Raw genomic sequence first — 22368 nt, 5'->3', positions numbered from 1 at the left:
ATCCTAAGTGCTTTCCTGGTATGCACAAAAGCTCTGCGTTCAAGCCCCTGTACTGGCCAAACTAGTCATGGTGGTGCCTGACTGTGATCCCAGCACACAGAAGACAAAGGCAGGAGGATCAGAAGTTCAAGGTCATCCTCTGTTATAGCGAGTTCAAAGCTAGCCTGGGCTACTCAAGACAGTGTCTCTCAATAAAACAAAACCAAACCAAAACACCCAGATTAGTTTTGAGTGGCCATACCCAGGGTTATGCTGCTAATGGGACCTCGAGCTAGTGCCACTATGCTGAGGGCAATTCATACCATTCCACAAATGAAGAAAGGCCTTGACAAAAACATATACGGCATGTTGTGGTTTAGAATATCCACCTCAGCTCTGTACAGAGTCCTTACTGAAATCACCAGAAGCCTTGCAAACAGATGTGCAGTTCAACTGCATCCTCTGGAGGGTGTGGCTTCTAAAAACCAGCAATTAGAGGAAATCACCAATAATCAAAACCCATCCTGATCTACAGAGCAAGCTTCCAGACAACCTGAACAGGCGACACAAAGAAACCCTGTCTCAAAAAAATAAATAAATAAATAAATAAAAGAAAGAAAGAAAGAAAGAAAGAAAGAAAGAAAGAAAAGAAAAGGAAAAAAAAGGAAATCCAAATCCAAAACCCAAACCAAACCAAACCAACTGCTATTGGACACGTGGAGCTGGAAAGCTGTGGTGCCCAGTGTGCACCTAGTACTCAGGGTGCCTTGGTTTTCAGCCTCAAGACAGAGAAAGAAAAGAAATGAAAAGAAGAAAAAGGAACGAAACAGAACAATTGGGGACCTGGGATAAACCCTCTTGCTATTTCTCAGGGGCACCCCTGATGGATGACTTTACCACCATGTAAGCACCATACAGTGTGGAAAAGAGGTAGCCCAGACCCTAATGTCACTGGCAAGACTGGAGAGATACAGTTGAGTGGATAGTAACTACAGACGTGGAAATGCTGGCTGCCATCTTGGCACTCGTGGACAGAATGGCCTCCACTGTACAGACACTTTCGCTCCCTTCCCAAAGTGCATTCCGTTCAACTGACATTATAGTCATGTGCATGACATCAGCACACTTTCTATTTATGGTGAGCGTGAAAAGAGTAAAGTATTTGAGCATCCAGCCCCAAATATTTTCTCCTTATCTCTACAGGTGCACATAACCATGCAAATATTCTTTTTTCCTTTTTATGAATACACATTTATATGTATTCTTCTGTATGTTCCTAATGATAGCTTAAGTGTTTTTTTTTTTTTTTAAGTTGTGGTGGGGGGGGGTGAAAAGATGTCTTAGCAGTAAGGAACCGTTTCTGTTCTTGCAGTAGACCTAAGTTGGATTCTCAGCACCCTTGTCTGGCTGCTCACAATCACCTGCAAGTCCAGCTCTAGGGCTTCATCCCCCTCTGCTGGGCACTGTGGGAACCTACACTCACATATGTACATACAATTTTGAGAAAATAAAAATCATTTTTTTAAAAGTTGTTTTCAGATCAGTATAGGCTGGTCTCCAATTTGCCATCCTCCTGCCTGAGCTCTGCCTCCCAAGTGCTGAGCTTCCTGGCATTTGGCAACATGCCCAACTTGAAAGGCATTACCTTTGTCATAGGAAAATAATTGTCTGAACCAGAGTTCATCTATCCTGAAACAGACCCCTCTAACCCCTTTTTGACCTCCTGAAAATTAAAAGTAGGTTTTCTGCTTCAAGCTCATACATTCTGATTATACCACATGGCCTTAGGAGGGGGGGCAGTCCGGATGGTGCTCACTCTTATAGAGGCAAAGGTTCTGCTGGACCTGCCCAGAGGCCAACAATTTCCCTGGGTCTCAAATTTCTTTCTTTTTTTCTGATTTTATTGGATATATTTTATTTATATTTCAAATGTTATCTCCTTTCCTGGATTTCCTTCCATATCCCCTATCCTATAACAGCCCCCCTGCTTCTATGAGGGTGTTGACCCACCCACCCACCCCCTACACCCTCTGGCATTCCCCTACACTGCAGCATCAAGCCTTGGCAGGACCAAGGGCTTCTTGATGCCCAAAAAGGCCATCCTCTGCTACATATGCAGCTGGAGTCATGGGTCTGTCCATGTGTGCTCTTTGGATAGTGGCTTAATCCCTGGGAGCTCTGGTTGGTTGGTATTGTTCTTCTTATGGGGTTGCAAACCCCTTCAACTCCTTCAATTCTTTCTCTCACTCCTCTATTAAGGACCCTGTTCTCAGTTTTATGGTTGGCTGTGAGCATCCACCTCTGTATTTGTTATGATCTGGCAGAGCCTCTCAAGAGACAGCTATATCAGATTCCTGTCAGCATGTACTTCTAAGCATCAGCAACAGTGACTGAGTTTGGTGGATGGATATGGGATGGATCCCCAGGAGGGGCAGTCTCTGGATGGCCTTTCCTTCAGTCTCTGCTCCAAGCTTTGTCTCCATATTTCCTCCTGAAAATAATTTTGTTCCCCTTTCTAAGAAGAACTGAAGCATCTACACTTTGGTGGTTCTTCTTCTTGATCATCATGTGGTCTGAGAATTGTATCTTGGATATTCTGAGATTTTGAGCTAATATCCACTTATCAGTGAGTGCAAACCATGGGCGTTCTTTTGTGATTTGGTTATCTCCTGCAGGATGATATTTTCTAGATCCATCCATTTGCCTAAAAATTTCATGAACTCATTATTTTCAATAGCTGAGTAGTACTCCATTGTGTAAATGTGCCACATTTTCTGTATCCATTCCTGTTGAAGGACATCTGGGTTCTTTCCAGCTCCTGGCTGTTATAAATAAGGCTGCTATGAACATAATGGAACATGTGTCTTTGTTAGATGTTGGAGCTTCTTTTGGGTATATGCCCATAAGTGGAATAGCTGGGTCCTCAGGTAGTAAGTACTATGTCCAGTTTTCTGAGGAACTGCCAGACTGATTTCCAGAGTGGTTGTACCAGCTTACAACCCCACCAACAGTGGAGGAGTGTTCCTCTTTCTCCGCATCCTCGCCAGCATTTGCTGTCAACTGAGTTCTTGATCTTAGTCATTCTGAATGGTGTGAGGTGGAATCTGAGGGTTGGTTTGATTTGCATTTCCCTGATGACTAAGGATGTTGAACATTTATTTAGGTGCTTCTCAGCCATTCAGTATTTCTCAGTTGAGAATTCTTTGTTTAGCTCTGTACCCCATTTTTAATAGGATTATTTGATTCTCTGGAGTCTAACTTCCTGAGTTCTTTGTATATATTAGATATTAGCCCTCTATTGAATGTAGGATTGCTAAGGATCTTTTTTCAATCTGCTGTTTTGTCCTATTGACATTGTCCTTTGCCTTACAGAAGCTTTGTAATTTTATGAGGTCTCATTTGTGGATTCTTGATCTTAGAGCATAAGCCGTTGGTGTTCTGTTCAGGAAATTTTCCCCAGTTCTGGTGTGTTCAAGGGTCTTCCCCACTTTCTCTTCCATTAGTTTGAGTTTATCTGGTTGGAAATCATTGATTCATCTGGACTTGAGCTTTGTACAGGGAGATAAGTATGGATCGCTTTGCATCCTTCTAAATGCTGATCACCAGTTGGACAAGCACCATTTGTTGAAAATGCTATCTTTAAAAAAAATTTTTAAAGGAAAAAAATGTACAGTTATCTGCAGAGGAGCTTTCTTGCCAGTAGGGACTTAGGCTTGTCCCTCCCTGCATTCAGGGCTATGAATTACTGTCCCATGTAACTGGCCTTGTTGAACTAGCAGCCTTGCAGAGCAGGAAGGACTCTGGCACACACTAAATGCCTTTCTAAATGTATAGTCTGAGAACACTCAGTGAGGTGTGGGGTTTCCAGTCACTAGGCCCTAGCATCTGGGCATGCAAATGAGCCCCGCACCAGTGTTGGCTAGGTAGCTCACTGGGAACCAGACTGTGCCTATATTATATCTCAGTTAAGCACAGAGGTAGCCCCCAGGAAGACACTGTTTCTCTTACCTTTCAGACTGAGGAAGCTAGGTTTTGGTAGACAAATTAACTTCCCTACTGCCACGGACAACCTTACTTAGCTTTAAGAGGAGGTCCTGAGGAAGGGGAGTTTGGGAACAGCATAATAATGACTCAAAGTAAACCATGGGTACAAGCTGACAGCCTTATGTTCTGCTGACCTCTCTTAAGAGGTCTCCAGACAGATCAGCTCTTGCAGGCCATAGCCCAGTTGCCCTTTTGATTATCCCATGAATCCAGAAATTGTAACCTTAGCCCCTCGAGTCTTGCCTTGAGATCAATGCTCCCCAAATCTCTTTATCTCCTTCCTTAATATCTTTCTGACATGCTGGCACATAATACAGCTACCTTTATTCCTTTAGGTCTGTGAAGCCCATCATATAACTCATATTACATCTTTACATTTAGCATAGTTGAGAAATCTTGTTTATATATTTTTGAACTCATGTTTTTAGAGTTCTTTCCCACAGCCTTAAGAGCTGTCCTGAAAGTCACAGCATTTGCCATTTTGCCAAGGACATTAGAAACACCCTCATTTCTTGGACTTGTGCTACTTCTAATTTATCATGGGTTCATTAACATTAAACAAGCCTCATACCTAGCAACTGTCAACACTCCTGGGAGCCCATGCTCTGCTGGCTCTGCTTCAGGGAACCATGACATATCTTCCCTTGCTCAGCCATGCAAGACTCAACAGCTTGCATATGCTTGGTTGGGTTCCCTGAGAAGAAAGCCCTGGGGCAGAGATGACTATGTATGTCTTAGTCCATTTTCATTTGCTATAGTAAAACCCCAGAGGCCAGGGAATTTACAAAGAACAGGCTTCACAGTTCTGGAGTCTGGAAAGTCTACGAGCATAGTCCTGGCATCAGTGAAGAATCAAAAAACACTGGAATCTTGGAGATTCTCCTCCCCGGGTCTGTAGGTTTTATGCTCTTCCCAGCCTCAAGAGCCACCAATTCTGTACCCTATCTGGAGTAAATGACACCGATGACAAGCCACACAGGTAAGGCCCAGACATAACAACACTTAATCCCTCCTCGGGAGGAAAGGCCATTCTTGTATTTGGTGAGAGCATAGTTCTGAAACTCAAGGTAGTACAAGTGGGGCTTCTTCAGGAGAGTAGCATTCTGGACAGCCATGGGGGGATTAAAGACCAACAGTGATATAGAAATTGAGGGACAAAGGAAATCAAAGTGAGTCAGAGACAAAGGGAAATTAATAGTGAGAGGCCAAGTCTTTTAAATTCAGACTCCATTTTAGAGAGCCTGACCTAAGTTTGAACTCAGATAAAATAACAGGTTGGTACCTAACATTAGTTTTCAAATTGTGCCCCAACAAAACCTGAGTCTAGCTCTAGTCTCTTGGCTAATCCCCAACAAGACCAGTGTGTTCAGGTTACACCCTCAACAAGACCAGCATCTCCAGGTTATTTCCCCAACACACTACACCCCCAGGTTACAAGCCCACTCCCTGCCTAACAACAACCAATGCAGATTGAAGCAGAAATAAAGCATGATATGCCTCCCAGCTCCAGCCAATTATTATTAAAGGCCACAGTAGCTTTCCAATTAGATGTTTGCACACTTACCCCTCCCCACCGATTGCTGCTTACTATAAAACCTTACCCCAATAGATATTCAGGACTCCCCCACCAACAAAACCATCCTGTGTGACAGTGTTGTGTTGGGGGGGCAAGCTAGCTGAAATAGAATAAAGACCCTGCTGTGGGTTGCATCAGATTGGCTCCTGTCTGTTTTTTGGGAACCACTAACATTCCCCTGGCACTAACATAGCATCCTTATCAGAGTTCCACACTGTCCAGCCAAATGATTCAGCCTACTAGAACCACACACTTTGAGGCATAAACAACAGACAGACATCAGCTCATTCCTCTGGAGGCTACGATCCAAGACCAAGCTGTAAGGTTTGGTTGCTCTTGAGACTAGTAGGAGGGCAGCAGTTCTTCCATGTCTGCCCCCTAGCTCCTGGTGGTATGCTAGCCATCTTTGGAATTCTTGTTTGTAAATGTTGGTAGAAGTGCTCCTTATTCCAAACTTAGTGGGCATTCTGGCTTTTTGTCAGCTCAGCATGCCTGGCTATCTTCTTCTGGTAAGATAACCCCTCTTCTTGAGACTGGGTCCTCCTTCTAATATGGCTACCACAGCATACCCCATTCTCTTGTGTAGAGATTTTAATCCAGCATCATGGCTGCTCTGATCACATCCAAAGACCTGCTAGGTCTGTGAGATCTGGCTGGAATGCTGACACACCCTTAGCACACACCTTTAACCCCTCTGGGTGGCAGACAATGAGACAAAGAGACAAATCAGCGAAAGATTTTACAGGATACAGCCAACAGCCAACTATCAGGAGAAAAGCTTTTTTATGACCAGCACAGGAGGGAGGAAGGGAGGGAGGGAGGGATGGAGGGAGGGAGGGAGGGAGGGAGAGAGGGAGAGAGAGGGAGGGAGGGAGGGAGAGGGGGGGAGGGAGGGAGGGAGAGAGGGAGGGGGGGAGGGAGGGATTAGTCAGTTGGGAGTCAGTGCAGTGGAATTGAGTTCATTCGTGAATTCGTGCAGGTCACTGCAGGTCAGCAGAGGCAGCTGACACTTGAGAATAAGGAGCCAGAAGATCAGAACAAATTGTCAGAGTTAGTTTGAGACCAAGCAGAGCAATTCAGTGAAAAGTTGAGAGAAGCTAGATTCAATCAGTTAGCTTGAAGAGGGGTTTGAGCTGCCAGCTAGAGTTTGGAAAGAGCTAGAAAGGGAGAGCTTATTCAGCAGTAAGCCTCCAAGATGACAATTACACCTGAGGAAATAAAAGTTACTTTCACTGTCTTGCTATATAGGTATAGGCTAAAGAGAGATGGCTCAGTGGTTAAGAGCACTGACTGCTCTTCCAGAGGTCCTGAGTTCAATTCCCAGCAACCACATGGTGGCTCACAACCATCTATAATGAGATCTGATGCCCTCTTCTGGTGTGTCTGAAGATAGCTAGCTACTCATATACATAAAATAAATCTTTTTAAAAAACATTAATTTAAAAAATAGGTATAGGCATATCACCCAAGCTGGCTAGTCAGAGTCTCCCTCTGCCTTTCTCTGCATTTCATAATATTGAAATACTTTTAAAATGTGGATTGGAGAGCCGGGGGTATTGAGGTTACTCCTGGCTAGGCCTGTCTGTTTATAGGAAATACCCATAGCAGTTCTGCCCCTGTGTCCCTACTGCTAGGAGTGCAGACACGTCACCGTGCCTAGCTTGTGTCTTAGTTTTTTTTTTGTTTTGTTTTGTTTTTTTTTATAGCTAAGATGATGGTAACAATGACGTTTAGCTCAGAGCCTTTTGTTAAAACTAAATTAGTTCTATTTTGAGAGAGGTTTTCTTACAGCCCAGGCTGACCTTGAACTTAGAATGTAGCCAGAGCTAGCCTTGAACTCCTGTACCTTCTTCCTCTGCTTTCCGAACACTGAAATTTTTTTTTAAATCACTGCAGAAACCAAGCTGGCTTTCTTGCTTTATCCACCCACCTCCTCAGCATCCCGGCGACAACCACCATTGTTCTCAGCTGCTAAATTCAATTTAAATGGAGACAGGGCCTGAAGAATCATCCATGAGCAGCCGGTTAAGTCTCACAAATGACCTCAGCTCCATGTGAAGACAGAATTGAAATGTAGCTTGGGTTATGCCTTAGTGTGTCTCCCATGACATTACAAAACACTCGAAGCTTCTGAAGGCATGGAATGCCTGACTGAGGAGCCACATCTGGAGAGTATCTTTTGCTCAACCGTCTCAGAGTGGCAGGGCAAAGAAAGAAAGAGAAGACGGGTCCAAACTCATCACTTCTGTCTAGGTCCCACTGCCTGAACACATTCAGAAGAGCTCTCTAGAAGGTTCCCTGGTTTCTGGTAGTCTTCAGCAATCTTTAGCACTAGATACATTGAAGATTAAATTTCCAGAACATCAACTTTAGAGAAATATTATAGTTTCTGTCAGCTGTTTCGTGTGTGTGTGTGTGTCTTTATGAAAGTCTTGTATTTGTGTTGTTCAAATGTCAAAATAACGGGCTGGAGAGGTAGTTCAGTGGTTAGAGCACTTGCTGCTCTTGCAGAACATCTAAGTCTGGTTCTCAACAGCCACACTGGGTGGCTCACCTGTAACTCTAGTAACTCTTCTGGGCTCCACAGACGCATGCGTGCATGTGGCTCACGTATATACACGTAGGCACAAACATAAAAAAAGACCTTTAAAAATACGAGATAACAAAAGATGTATAGCCCACTCTCCATATCTATGGGTACAACGCCTGTGGATTCATAGACAGAAACATTATAGTCCAAACTGTGCCTTTATTGAATATCTCCAGACTCTTTTCTTTATTATTTCCTAAACAACAATAGAACAGCCATTTACTGAGCATTTACAGCACACTAGGCAATGCAAGTAACTTAAAGATGGCTTAAAGATGCCAGGGGGTGCTCATAGATCAAATGTAAATGCTGCACCATTCTGCTCAAAGGAACTGGGAAAGTCACAGACTCTGGGGTCTTCAGAGGTGAGAGAGAATGACTCCCATCCCTGAAGGATACTAAGGTCCTGGGGCAGGGGAGTTGGTTAGGAAATAAAAGGGATGTGATGAAGGAAGGGACTTTTTCCCTCTACTCTCTCAGTTCAGATTTCTGTTTCACTCTAGATAGTACCCGGGCATTTTGACATCATTGCCTAGACCACCTGCACAAGAGCACTCTGGGAAACATCCCACATGACACTGTTAAGATGTCTAATGAAGCAAACCTTAAACCCAACCTCCTCGTGACCTATGGATAAGAAAGGGTCCCTTTGATCAATGGCCTTCTCTCTGCCGGCACTCTGTTCTCCACCTGCAAGCCTGCACGGTGTACTTTAAAAGTCTCCCCTCAAGGACAGATGCTGTGGCTAATACCTAAACCTAGTTAAAGATTACATAACCTCGGAGCCACAAATCACTCACATAGCTGCCACTAAGGCATAAAGGAAGTGTCACTCGGCTCTCTTCAAGTGCATCTTACCTTTCCAGTTGGTACATTTTCTAACTGTGCCTCTCCACGGTTCATCCTGAAACCTGAAATTCTTTTTCCTGATAAAAGGCAAACTTTAGATCATCCTAGGGCAGATGTCCCTAAGGCTTCGAAGAGAATTCTTGAGGCTGCTTAGCTGGCAACACTGAATTGTGTCCCTCCATCCTGGTGACAGGCCGACTGAATGGGCAGTGCTTCTCCCACCCCTCCCCTCAGCCACCTTGCTCCTCCCCCTCAAAACTAAGCAATTTTTTATCAGTTGCTTGTGCTTTATTCAGAGTTGTTTTGTGTCTGTACAAGCAACTGTGCATTTCTATCTATCCATCATCTTTCTGCACCTTTTATATAAACAGTGGCATGCAGTTCTTGAATTTTTTTTTTCATTCAACACTATATCTCAACAATCAGTCCCTAAACCTTTCTGGTTTTACTACGACTCCAGAACATTCCAAAGTGTGACTGCACAGTTGGCCCAGCCCTCTGTAGGCTGTAGGCGTAGGCTCCAAGTACAAAGATTTAATCAACCCCAGGTCTAAACTCTTACAGAAAACAAACCTGTCTTTCCTGAACATGTACCAACTGTTTTTGTTAGCTTCTTTCCCCTAAGCAACACAGTATAGCTACGTAGCATTTATATTGTCTTAGAAATGGAAAGTGATCTACAGGTTATTTTATGTTTACTGGAGGATGTCTGTAGGGTCTATGCAAACATTGCTGTATAAACAATTACTCTATATAAGAGACTTGAGCACCAAGGACATTTGGCTATTCAAGTAGGCTGTGAAATCAAACTCCCACAAACAGCAGGGGTGCAGTCACTAAGTTACTTAACTGGGAGTCCTTCATCAGTGTACTTTCAGGGGACGTGCAATCCAATTACTAATGATGTTGTGCTGAATACATTTATAAACATAACCCAGTCAACTCTGAACAAGCAAGTATTCTGCTATCTAAGAAAGGAATGATAAAGTAGTGTTGCACATCCAAAACCCCAGCATTCAGGAGCCTAATGCAGAAGAATGGAAGGTTTTGTGTGTGTGTGTGTGTGTGTGTGTGTGTGTGTGTGTGTGTGTGTGTGTGTGAAAGCCAGAGGTCAACCTCAGATGGTGTTCCTCAGGTACCATCCACTTTACTTTTTGAGACAGGGTGTCTTACTGGCTTGGAACTCATCAATTCCACTCAGGTCCCTGGCTAATGAGTCCCAGTGATCCACCCGTGTCTGTCTTTGCAGTGTGAGAATTACAAGTACTCGCCACCACATCTGGCTTTTTCACTGGGTTCCAAGGATCCAATTGAAGCTATCATGCTTCTGTGACAAATACTTTGCCAACTGAGCCATCTCACCATCCCAAGAGGATAAAGTTTGAAACTATCCTGGGCTCTATAGGGAGACCTTAATATATTTTTTTTAAATTTAAGATAAGGTAAATTTAAGATAAATTACTCTGAAGGACCAGAAAAGACAGAATTCACTTCCAGTTGGCTGGGGGGCAGGGAAGAAAATTTGTATTGAGTATATGAAATGGGATATGTAGTAGGAAAAAAAATCACAGAAGGATTCATTTAGGAAAAAAATAAGTTACATTTTGGAGTTGAATGCAGTTGGACAGGAGAATAATTGTCTTGATTGTTCCAGGCCCTGGGTTAGATTCTCAGCACAGAATAAAAGAAGTTAAGTTACACTGAACTATAGATCCAATATATGATTCAAGGAGGTGAGTTACTACTTCAATTAAATGTTCTATGACTTAAAGGTTCTAGTGTCAAAATGACATTATATAGAATACGGACTGCCTGACTAACAAGGTAAAGTTATCAGGCACTTGAAAATAAATTAGTCATACTGCAAAATCAGTTTTTAGAAACACCAACTATAAAACATTGCAACGGGGGCAAGAAAAAAATCCACATCAAATCTCTTGCCTCAAAAGATTGGATTTAAAGACATTCCTTTCTATTTGCTGACCTATATCTGGTAAATTAGAATAAGGATGTCCCTAGCCTTTGCCATTCAGATGTGCTTGTCATCGCCTGGGGACTGTTGTTAGGTACATTCTTCATTGGTAGAGAAAAGAGAACAAGTTTCTCCCATGAACAGGAAATGTCTAACATCCTTCCAGATTGTACTAGATGCCCTAAATTACTAAGTGGGCATTGGATATATTTCCCAGTGTGAGAGATTATAGTTAACTTCCTATACTGACAGTTTGAGCTTTGGACCTTCCCAGGTTTAAAAATTCATTTGTAATGATGGGATTTCTTCTGCATTTGTTTTGGGAGGAAATCATACCTATAACAAAGATGGCAAATCCTTTTAAAACTGACCCAGGGAGGTTAAAAGCTAATTGGGTTTAGGCATAGTACCCTAAATAGGAACTGGGGAGACAGCCGCATTTATGACTAAGTTCTGGCACTTTCTTTTCCAGGTTCAGACTTCCAGAGACTTTGTTCGACATGTATTAGGAAACACGTGGGCCTTAGCCTCAGCCAGGACTAGGTTCAAGTCTAGATTCTAGTAAAAAACAATGTAAGATGCAAAAATATTTACAGTTATTAAAACGTTATGCAGATATTTTTAAATAGATTGTGCTTTAGCATTTTATGTAAGTGCAAAATGTTGGAAGCATTTTAAATGTCTGTGGGAAAAGTTTTGGGGAAAATTAAATGAGTAAGTACTATACTGTGACCCAATTGGAGCCATTTCTGTCTGCTGTGCATGGACCACTCTTGCTGCCACCATAAGTCGGAGTTAGGTGGGGCCTACTTATTCCTTACCTTGCCCCTCAGTTCTAGTGAAAGCATGTACCTGACCCAAACAGTCCACACATACAGAAACAAACAGGTACAGCCACAACTACACAAGCGCTTCCTAGGCTCAGAGGACTGGAAAGCAGAGGCAGCCAGGTTATGAGTGGAGTAGTGACTCAGTGTGATAACTAATCATTAAGTACTGGCTACAGTGTTATAAAATAGACAGTGGTTCCAGTGTCATAACTGAGACCATGGCTGCTGTGTTGTAGGAACAGGAAACTTTTAGGCTGCATTTGGAAAAAAAAAAACCCAGAATGTCCAAATTTAGGGCTAGACAAAGAAGAAATTTTCTTTTATATTTGGTTTCTCCTGAGACAGAATCTCACTATAAAGCCCAAGCTGTGCTCAGACATAGCATCCTTTGGCCTCACCCTCCTGGCAAGAGCTACCAACTCTGGATTCTTGTCACAGATCCACACTTAGATGCCACTGAGCACAAGACTACCTGCTGCTCTAGATTTTGCCTGTGCAAAAGCGAGCTCTATGTCTGGACCGGTGCAGCATGGTTTTCAATTTAACAAAAAGCTGTTTGTTTGTTGTGTTGAAGATACAGCCCAGGGCAATGAATGGGGAAGAAAGCACTCTACCACTGAGGAACACAGCCTAAGAAGGGATAATTTCTAGTAGTCATTTTGCAGATTGATCATTGTGGGAAAAAACTTGGAGAGGTTGAGATGGCTCAGTAAGGACGCTTCATCCTATCCTTGGGGCATCAGAAGGGCCATTGGGGAAATGTCTGAATGAGTCATCTTCCTTCCCTTTTATCCCACCTGTGGCAAGGCAGTCGTTCCTCATTTCTTCCACCAGCCAAAATCATGAATGAAGACTTCCAGGAACTTCTGAAAACCCAGTCTCTACCATCTAAGTTTCCTCGGCGCGAGGCATCAAGGGGGCATACTAAGAAGAAAGGCACAGGAAAAGGAAAAGTTATTATGTCAAGCTCTCTCAAGAAATAGTTGCAAGAGGAAAAGAATTGCTGAGAAGCAGAGGGCATCAATACCAGGCCAACGAATGGAGAGTTGGCCTGAGCCACAATGACCAGGAAGCCAAGCTATTTGGAGCTATCTATGGGACTGCCAGGGCCAAAGGATTTCTTGCACAACAAAGAAACCAATTAGCCCCTGAGTCCAAATTGGATGGTTATATCCAACATACCCAAAGGGTAAAAGGCTTTTGCTTTTCTTCAAAAAGCATGAGATGAATTTGTCATCAAAGAACAAGAAGAGGGGCTGATGATGAAAAGGACCCAGAAGGAAACCCAGAAGGATGGGCTTTCTGGAAATAAGAAATTTGAAACGTCTAGGGCTCAACATTTACCAAGTACCTTTTGAGAAACAAACACATAAACCAAATGACCCGAGTTATACTTTTTTTAAAAACTTGCATTTAATTTAACATTTATTTTCATTTATAATGAGATGTCACATTTTCTACATTAAAATATAATCATGCTGACCCCCATCCCTTCAGAGAAAAACAACCGGAAGGTGGAATACACAGAGTGGGGAATTTATGGCTGTACCTGAGAACACACAGCACAGACACCCAAGCAGCAGACATGGCAGTGGCACACAACACAGCTAAGAGCTCAAGCCAGGAAGGGACAGGAATAAAAGACACATTGCTACATGTACCACAAAATCGCCCAGAAAAGGTAGAGCTGAGTCAGAAAGCTTGGGGGTTGAACAGAGTTTAAAGCATCCACAAACCTAAGGCAAGTTATCTTTCTGCCTCACCTCAGGATCTGGAAGGCAACACACAAACCTAAACCACCATAAACACATCACCGGGATGGGGTGTAGGGTTTTTCTTGATTGTACCCCAGCTTTTTCCAAGTCTCAGTTGTCCTATGGCTGTAGCCCAGTAGGGATCACCACCACTGCAGGAGAATGCAGACTGCCCAGTGTGCCTGAATCTATGTGGTCCTCCCAGAAAAAGACATCACACAGGAATTCCCAACTCACAGCACTGGCAGAACAAAACTCTTCTCATAAGAAAACTCAAGCAGACAGTAAAAGCCATCTGTATAGAGCAGAGGACAGGCCCACAGGTACACCAGCACTCCAGAGAGAGGCTGACCTGAGGTAAACCTTAATGAGGATGCTAACACCAATATCCCCGTCAATATTATCTGTAGCAAGAATGACTGTCTAAGCATTGAGGATCCAGACTGCACTGACTCAAAATGACGCTGCCATTGGCAAGCTCACACAGGTCCCATCATATGTAAAACAGAGATCTCTAAGCAAGAAAGCTAAAGAGTACCTGGGAGAAAAGAGATCTCCAAAAGCCAACATGGGCATCCTTGAATATAGTAGGAAATATGTACCTTCCACCACCAAGATACCTCATTACAAGGACCCAGGTTGATACCAGCAACCAGAGCATACAGATGCTGGGCCTAAGAGTGGGAACGAGACTGCAAAGAAGGAAAAGAGGAGCCACCGCTGCTCTGAGAAATAAAAAGTGGATGGTAAGCCCCTGGTTGCTGACAGAAGATCTGGTGCTGCCTGGGAGCTCAAATACCAAAAATAAAACCTTTGCTCCTTCAGTTGGCTGGAAGACACCAGAAGACAACACTTACTCAGGGTGCTATGCAGCCACAGTGGTTAATGGAACTGTGGCTAGCAAGGAGGAGAAGGAGCATTGTGAAATGGACCAGGGCAGAAAGAAGACTTCATTGAGACTTAGACAGAAAACAACAGATGCATGAAAAACAAGGTTTAGCCTCCAACCACATCCCAATGTGGTGTGCAGATGCCTGAAGGATGAAAAACCAGGTAATCCAAAAAAAGTAGTGACTCAGACAAGCCTTCTCCCCAGGAGAGTGATGCTGTCATTAAAATAAAAAAAAGGTGAAAGTCACAAAATAAAAAGACTAACCTCTTTAGTTTCAGTTCCATCTGCAGAAGCTCTGCAGAAGGATATGCTTAGCTGTTTGCTTTCTATAAGACCAAGTAAGGTTGCAAACGATGTATGTCCATGCATGCACACGTGGGGTATGTACGTAAGATTTTACTGTGTGGTCATTTGGTTCTGTTAAAATTAGTTATCTGGAAATAACAAATTACAGAAACCATCTGGACTCAGACAATGGAATACAATGTAATTATTTATAAAAAGAATAAGCCGGAGAGCCAGCTCAGTGCTTGATGCTCTTGAAGAAAATCTGGGTTCAGTTCCCGGCACTGACATAGTGGCGCACAACCATATGTAATACCACTTCCAGGGGATCTGATACCCTCTTCTGAACTCCTTGGGCACCAGGCATGAACAAAAGAACTTGTTTTACAACAGTAAAAAGAAAAGAAAGAATAAGATACATCTCTACTTCTTGTTATGGCACAATAACTGATTTTAAAGTAAAATAACCAGAAATATATGATACCTTTTAGTTTTACTAAAAGTAGAATATATGTGGTTGAACAAGTATAGGAAGAAGTGTAGACAGACAAAAACTTAATGTTACATCTAGAGAGTGTTATCAGAGGGAAGAAAGGAGAACCGTGTTTTTGATCTATGTATATTACTTTGTTCATATAGATTTTTAAAAAGACTTATTTGTATATGAGTGCACTGTAGCTGTCTTCAGACACACCAGAAGAGGGCATCAGATCCCATTACAGATGGTTGTGATCCACCATGTGGTTTCTGGGAATTGAACTCAGGACCTCTGGAAGAACAGTCAGTGCTCTTAACCACTGAGCCATCTCTCCAGCCCGGTCATATAGATTTTTGTTGTTGTTTATTCAAGGCAGGGTTTCTCTGTGTAGTCCTGGCTGTCCTGGAACTCACTCTGTAGACCAGGTGGGCCTCAAACTCAGAGATCCACCTGCCTCTGCCTCCTTAGTGCTAGGGTTAAAGGAGTGTGTCACCACCACCTTGGCAGTGGGTCATATAGAATTTTAAAATAATCACTTGAAGGTCTAGGGGCTAGTGGTAGAGTACTTACCAAGGCCCTGGGTTCCACACCCTGTATTGAAAAAGAAGAGAGACAGACAGACAGACAGACAGACACACACACACACACACACACACACACACACACATAGAGAGAGAGAGAGAGAGAGAGAGAGAGAGAGAGAGAGAGAGAAGAAAATAGCACTTTAGTGATGTTGTATAAAAATTTACACACACCTTTAGTCCCAGCACTCAGAAGGCAGAGGCATGCAGATTTGGTGTCCTTTCTCTGGCCTCTGTGGAGACCTGTATGCATCTCTCTCTCTCTCTCTCTCTCTCTCTCTCTCTCTCTCTCTCTCTCTCTCTCTCTCTCTCTCTTTCACACACACACACACACACACACACACACACACACACACACACACACACACACACACACCTTCCCTTCCCCATTGTGTCCCGTCTCCTGGCAACACTCCTAGTTCTCCCTGCAACCCAGGTTCTGTGCAGAGGGAACGAGAACTTGGACAACACATGAAAAGTTCCATTCCCCGCCCTCCTCAATGTCTGAAAGGAGCTACTGCAAGGTATTCTCACAAGCTGAGGTACAGGGTTCCTGGTTCCTTCCTCAGATGATAAGGGGATGGTGTGGAGATCAGAGGGTTTATTTTTATCATGATCATAGAGGTTAAGAGCAAAGAGGGACCACAGGTTTCCTGATGCTTCAGATGGAATGGTAATGAAGAATTCACATTCCTGAGTCCCTTGAAATCTCCAGTCTACAATGTGTAGATGACATGCTCCAGAGTCACACAATCAAGTTACCAGAAAAGAAATTACACCCCTGAAAAATCTCATTTTGGGTTAGTTAACAATTTTCTGTTGGGCTGCATTCATAGTTGTCATGGGGTTCATGGGCCACAGGATGCGCATGCCTGGCAGGGGCTTTCCCATTTTGGCCAACAGTGCAAATGCACAGCAGCTAGCTGTAGCAGTGTGCTCTCCCAAGACAAGAAGTGTAGGCATGGTGGCTCCCGCTATTGAGCAATAAGGAAGTTGAGACAGGAAGATTGCTTACAATTCAAGGGCAGCCTGTGCTGTTACAGCAAGGACAGAGTGAGAGCCTGTCTCAATTTGTTAATTCATTCATTCATTAAAGAAGGAAAAATAGGAGCTGAAAGATATTTGCTGGAAGCGTTAAATAATCACAAAAAAAATTGGGGAGAAATGGAGGAAGTTGTGAGCAGGGTGATTAGGCAGAGCGCAGCTGAGAGCTGAGCCCAGGGCCAGCAGCAGTTCCCCATGCTAATCAGCAGCCTGTCGTAGGAAGGCTGGCAGACATCCACGCGCTTCCAGAAGACCCAGAAGGAAAGAAAATCAGACTGCTCAGGGGGAAGAGAAGTGAGAAAGTTAAAGTAGCTGGGTGATAGGTGATGAGCTCCTGACAAAACCAGGGATGATTCTCTTGATCCCGAGAGTCCCTGCAGGAGCCTGATCCCGGAGATAGGGAGATACAGCTCAGTGGTAGCATACTTGCCTAGGACTGGGAAAGCCTTGGGTTCAGTCCTCAAGACCTCTAAATGAGAGAGAGAGAGAGAGAGAGAGAGAGAGAGAGAGAGACAGAGACAGAGACAGAGACAGTGTGTGTGTGTGAGTGAGAGACAAAGACAGAGAGACAGAGAGACACAGAGAAGAGAGAGATACAGACAGCGACAGGTTTTATAGCTGGCACTGTGACACACACATGTGATTTCAGTACTTCAGAGATGAAGACAAGATGATGAAGTATCATCCCTGCAATACACATCGAGTTAAGGCACCAGCCTGGGCTGCATTAGAACCTGTATCAAACAAAACAAACAAACCAACAAACAAAAGCCTGGCCTGCGACCCCATCTTACTTCCATGGTTGTTAGTTATACTGTGAAGCTGGGGATATGGTTGAACAAAGGCGAGGGCATGACCACTCCTGGGTATAGTCGAGGAGAGGGGTTTATTGTGGGTGTGGGGAGAATATAGCCAAAGGCATCTGGAAGAGTCCAGACTGTACATGGCCAGCAGAATACACTGGCTCACGACAGGAAAGACAGGTGAAGAGGGACAGAAGGGAAGAAAGGGGACAGAGAGGCAAAAGGACCAAGAGAGCAAGCACATGGGAAGCAAGAGGCCAAGTGGGAGCAAGAAAGTGCATGGCCAAAATGGCTGGATTATACAGAAAGAGAAGCTGGAGGAAGGGAAGCCCAGCCCTTGGGCTGGAGAGGGTTAGAATAGGGAGCAGCAGGTTAAGATGTGCTGGGAAGAGCCACAGGTACTGAGTGAGCCTTGTCCCAGGTTTCTTTAGGACCCAAGAATGTTGTCTGGAGCCTTTGCCTCATCCTCCTAGCCAGTTCCACAGCAGAAGAAGCATGGTTTTCCAAAATATCACAAAATAAACATATCTCAACACTGAAATCCAAACTATACCTGGAAACCTCCAGTGAAAAGGAATCTGGATAGTGTAGTTTTTAGCTTTTCAGCCTGAGATATGAGAGGAAAATTAGGTGGGGAGTAGAAATGGACACTGAATTTCTGGCACCCCCTGTAAGTTCTAATTTATGTTCATGACCTGTCTTGGATATTTCAGTAGCTACATAGACCTCTTGGAGACATCAAATGGCTTTTGCTATGGTTAGATACAGCAAAAGATACAGTTGATGGGGAGATGGGCTCAGTGGAATTAAAAAGTACTTGCATAAAGATCTGATTACATCCCCAGCACCCACATAAAGCTGAGCATAGGAGTGCATACTGTAATCCCAGTACTGAGAAAGCAGAGACAAAGAATCATGCGTGAGCACACCCTCATTGACACAACAAACAGACAGGCACACACACAATCACACACACACAGAAAGAGAGAGAGACAGACAGAGACAGATAGAGAGAGAATTGCCTATACATGGTATGGTCGGACCCACTAAGTTTTGCCAATCTGGTGATGTGGTGTGGCATCTGAGAGCTTCAAACTTGCTTTTCCCTATCTAATACTAAGGTTGAGCAGCTTATAATTATGTTTAACTGGCCTTTGGATTTCATCTTTTCTAAAATGCTTTTTTCTGCAAGTCAGCTACTGGTTTTTCTAACAGCTTTGCTGACTGAGTAATGTATGGAATCTGGAAACTGCTTGTCTTTTCCATTTTTTGGGGGGGGGCTTGTATTTTTTTTTTACTAACTTTACATTGTCCCCTTTCTTTGCTAAAGAACATTTTGGCATTTACAGAAAATTTCACAGGACAGGACAGAGATCCCTTATATACCTCACAGCCAATCTTTCCTATTTTAGCATTAGTATGGCCCATTTGTCACAGTTAATGATCCAGTGTGGATACATTATTATTATCCAAAGTCCCTGCTTCATTCAGACTGCCCTTCTCTGCTGAATGCTCCCATCCAGGACAGTTCGGTACACTTACTTATCATGTCTCTTTGGGCCTCGTTTTGGCTGTGATAGTTACACATTTGAGAAACTTATCTTTTGGTGTCTTGCCATTTTCAAGCAGGAGTGCAGCACCATCTGAGACGGCTGACAGAGGCAGAGTCCATGGGTCTGAACCACACATGGCTTATCACTTTTAGAGGCCCACCTTTATGTGTGCAGTATTCACATGTGCCACAGTATTCACATGGGCATGGGTAGTCACATGCTCACAGGTATTCACATGTATGTCCTTGGAGGTTAAAATAGGGCCTCGGAAACCCAGGAGTCTTATGTGGCTATTAGGAACCAAACCTATCTTTGGTTCTTGGCGAGCACTCTTAACTGCTAAGCCACCTCTCTAGCTCTAGAACCCACTGCCAGCCCCAGTGTGAAAGGCACCTTTGTCTTTTGTCTCCCCTTTAGGGCGGGGTGGGGGGCTGGAATCTATGTTTTCTCTGGTCTTAGCTGAGAGGTCATGATGCTTTTGATAAGGTGGATGGTTTCTTGTAAGATACTACTTTGGTCATCTCTGCACACACTGTCACACCACATGTCCACCTCTAAATGTTTCCATGGAAAAGTTACCTGCATGTCACCCGTTCTTCACTACAGATTGAAACAGAGGGCTGTGTTCATAAGGCAGAAATGCTGATGAGTCTATGTGCCCCTGAGGACATTTACCCTGCCTAGGTTTCAGCATCTCCATCTATGCCACAAAGAGGAGGTTTGCTAGAACAGGGTTTATCCTGCTAAATGCTAACGCATCTCTGATACCACAGATGAAGAAAAAAAAAAGCCTTTGATGTAAAAAAAAGGTATTTCTCCGGACAGAGAATTTGTGAATTGATAAACAAGTGTTACTTTATGTTCTAATCTGCTTATGGTGTTTTTTGCTATTTCTCAAATTAAAATAAATCAGGATGTTCTTGGATTCTTTTAAGAGTAGAAGAGGGTGTATGTTTCTTTTGGTTGAATTGTGTGAGAGCTTGGTTCCACTTTACTTGACTATATTCCTAAATGAGATTCATTTAGACACATTCTTACAGGGCTACTGGCTCAAACCGGTTCTCTAGTATGCAGCAAGATGGACCAGAAAGGAATTTTAGTTGATGTGCACAGAAGTGACTTTATGTTAAATTCTCTTTTACTTATCTACTTATTTGTGGTATGTGTGTGTGTGTGTGTTGTTGTTGTTGTTGTTGTTGATGATGATGATGATGACTATAACGTCCAGGGCCTCCTACCTTGTTGGGGCAGGGTCTCTCTTGTTTCTGATGCTATGCTGTGTACTCCAGGCTAACCGGCCCTAGAACTTCCAAATCATTCTCTCATTTCTGCCTCCCATCCCAGCACAGGAACGTTGAGATGCACAGCGGCAAATCCAGACTGGTTCAGGGATCTAACTTAGTCTTACACTAGTGCCTTTGCCAGTTGAGTCAACTCCTTGGCCCTTGAAAAAAAAATGATTTTTGAATTATTTTTCTTAATGTTTGTGGCACAGCTTATGCTTTTGAAATTAGCTGCTTTTAAACATTTTGGTTTCTACTATAATAATTTCACATTCCTAATAGAAAGACCAACCCCCTTCATAGTCATTTAAAGATACATGTGTGCAAATTCCCTGTTGGACAAAAACACAAATTTGAGAGTTAAGAGCTTTCTGAGGTCCAGTTTGGAAGTCCAGACTGCATTATGAATTGAGAAAGGCTTTGGTAAACAGCAGTTTCTAGAAACTGCATTCTGACTATTGGGGGAGAGGGTTGATACCGGTTCTTGGGCTAAGTTTCACCTGAACTCTTGGAGCTGCTGCAGTACTTTTGCTTTCCCTCAATCAATTCCAAGGATAAAAAAAACCGATGAACGGAGTCAGTGAGCCATTTCCACTCAACCGAATCTACCTTACATTTGTGCACTGAACAGCATTCAACCACCTCCAATGGTTCCTCCACTTGGACTGAATGAATTGTAGTTCTTCTGCATACAAGTCAAGATCTTTAAAAAACAAAACATTTTCCTAGTTGAGGTATGGTTCAGTGGTAGAGCACTTGCCTAGATTGTGCATAGCTCTGGGGCTCCATCCCCAAACAAGAAATGAACGAAGGAAGGAAGGAAGGAAGGAAGGAAGGAAGGAAGGAAGGAAGGAAGGAAATTTTTAGCTCTGTCCTTCTGGCCTATAAAATCTCTTTTGTCAAACTAAACAGAAGTTCACCAGAGAGGGCATTTTCCCTACCATTTCCGCTACACTTTTTTCTTATCGGGATCTTTTCACATCCTCCACTTATATATTAAAATCATATTCATCCTTCAAGATCATCAGCTGGGGAGTTGTTTTCTAACCACAGATTATGGGCAATTGTCACTTCTTGCCTTACATCATAGGTAAAAGCCTATGTGCCAAGGTATGATTTTGGTCTAATTAGTGTGTCTAGCCATCACATAGCCTCTCTCAACACCTTTTTCGGATTAGAAACCAAGGGAGGACCGAATTAAATAGTATTCTATCAGATCACTCCTTGCGTTTGCAGTGTTTGGAGGCAGGGTTGTTCAATATAGTAAATCAAAAAACAGGATACCCAGTTATATTTGACTTTCATACAATGGATACTTCGTATATATAAAAATAAATAAAATAAATATTTCAGACACACTAAAATTTACTCTCTACAACTCAGATTCAAGCGGGAGTCTTATATTTTAAGTAGCACCACTACTAGGCGGGCAGGGATTCCCTCAGGCGCCAGGCTTTCTTCCTGCAGGTACTCAAGAACTGTGTACTCCGAAGAGCAAACCCTGAGCTAGCCCAGCTGTCAGTCGCAGCGGGCGGGAGGTGCAAGACCAGGAAAGACCGATGCCCGTGATGAAAATCGTCACCGGAGGTTGGACAAAGAGTCCACAGCCCGGAGTAAGCTTCACTGTGGGCTTTCGAAAACCTGCAACTGAAGGGGCCACCTGCTCTAACCGCGGGCCCTACCCTTCATCTCGTGACCGGTCATTGTGGGCCGGTGCGATAGAACCGCCCTATTCTTAAAACCGTTGACTTCGATTGGCAGAGCATGCCACTCATCACGTTAGTCCCCGCCCCAATTGCCAACGTCATCCAGGCTACGTCTCTCTCTTGTAGCTGCGTAGTTGGCGATTGGCCGA

Source organism: Micromys minutus (assembly GCF_963924665.1).
Source record: "Micromys minutus genome assembly, chromosome: X".
Classification (NCBI taxonomy): domain Eukaryota; kingdom Metazoa; phylum Chordata; class Mammalia; order Rodentia; family Muridae; genus Micromys; species Micromys minutus.
The sequence above is the reverse complement of the archived record's forward strand: the minus strand, read 5'-3'. Positions refer to the sequence as shown.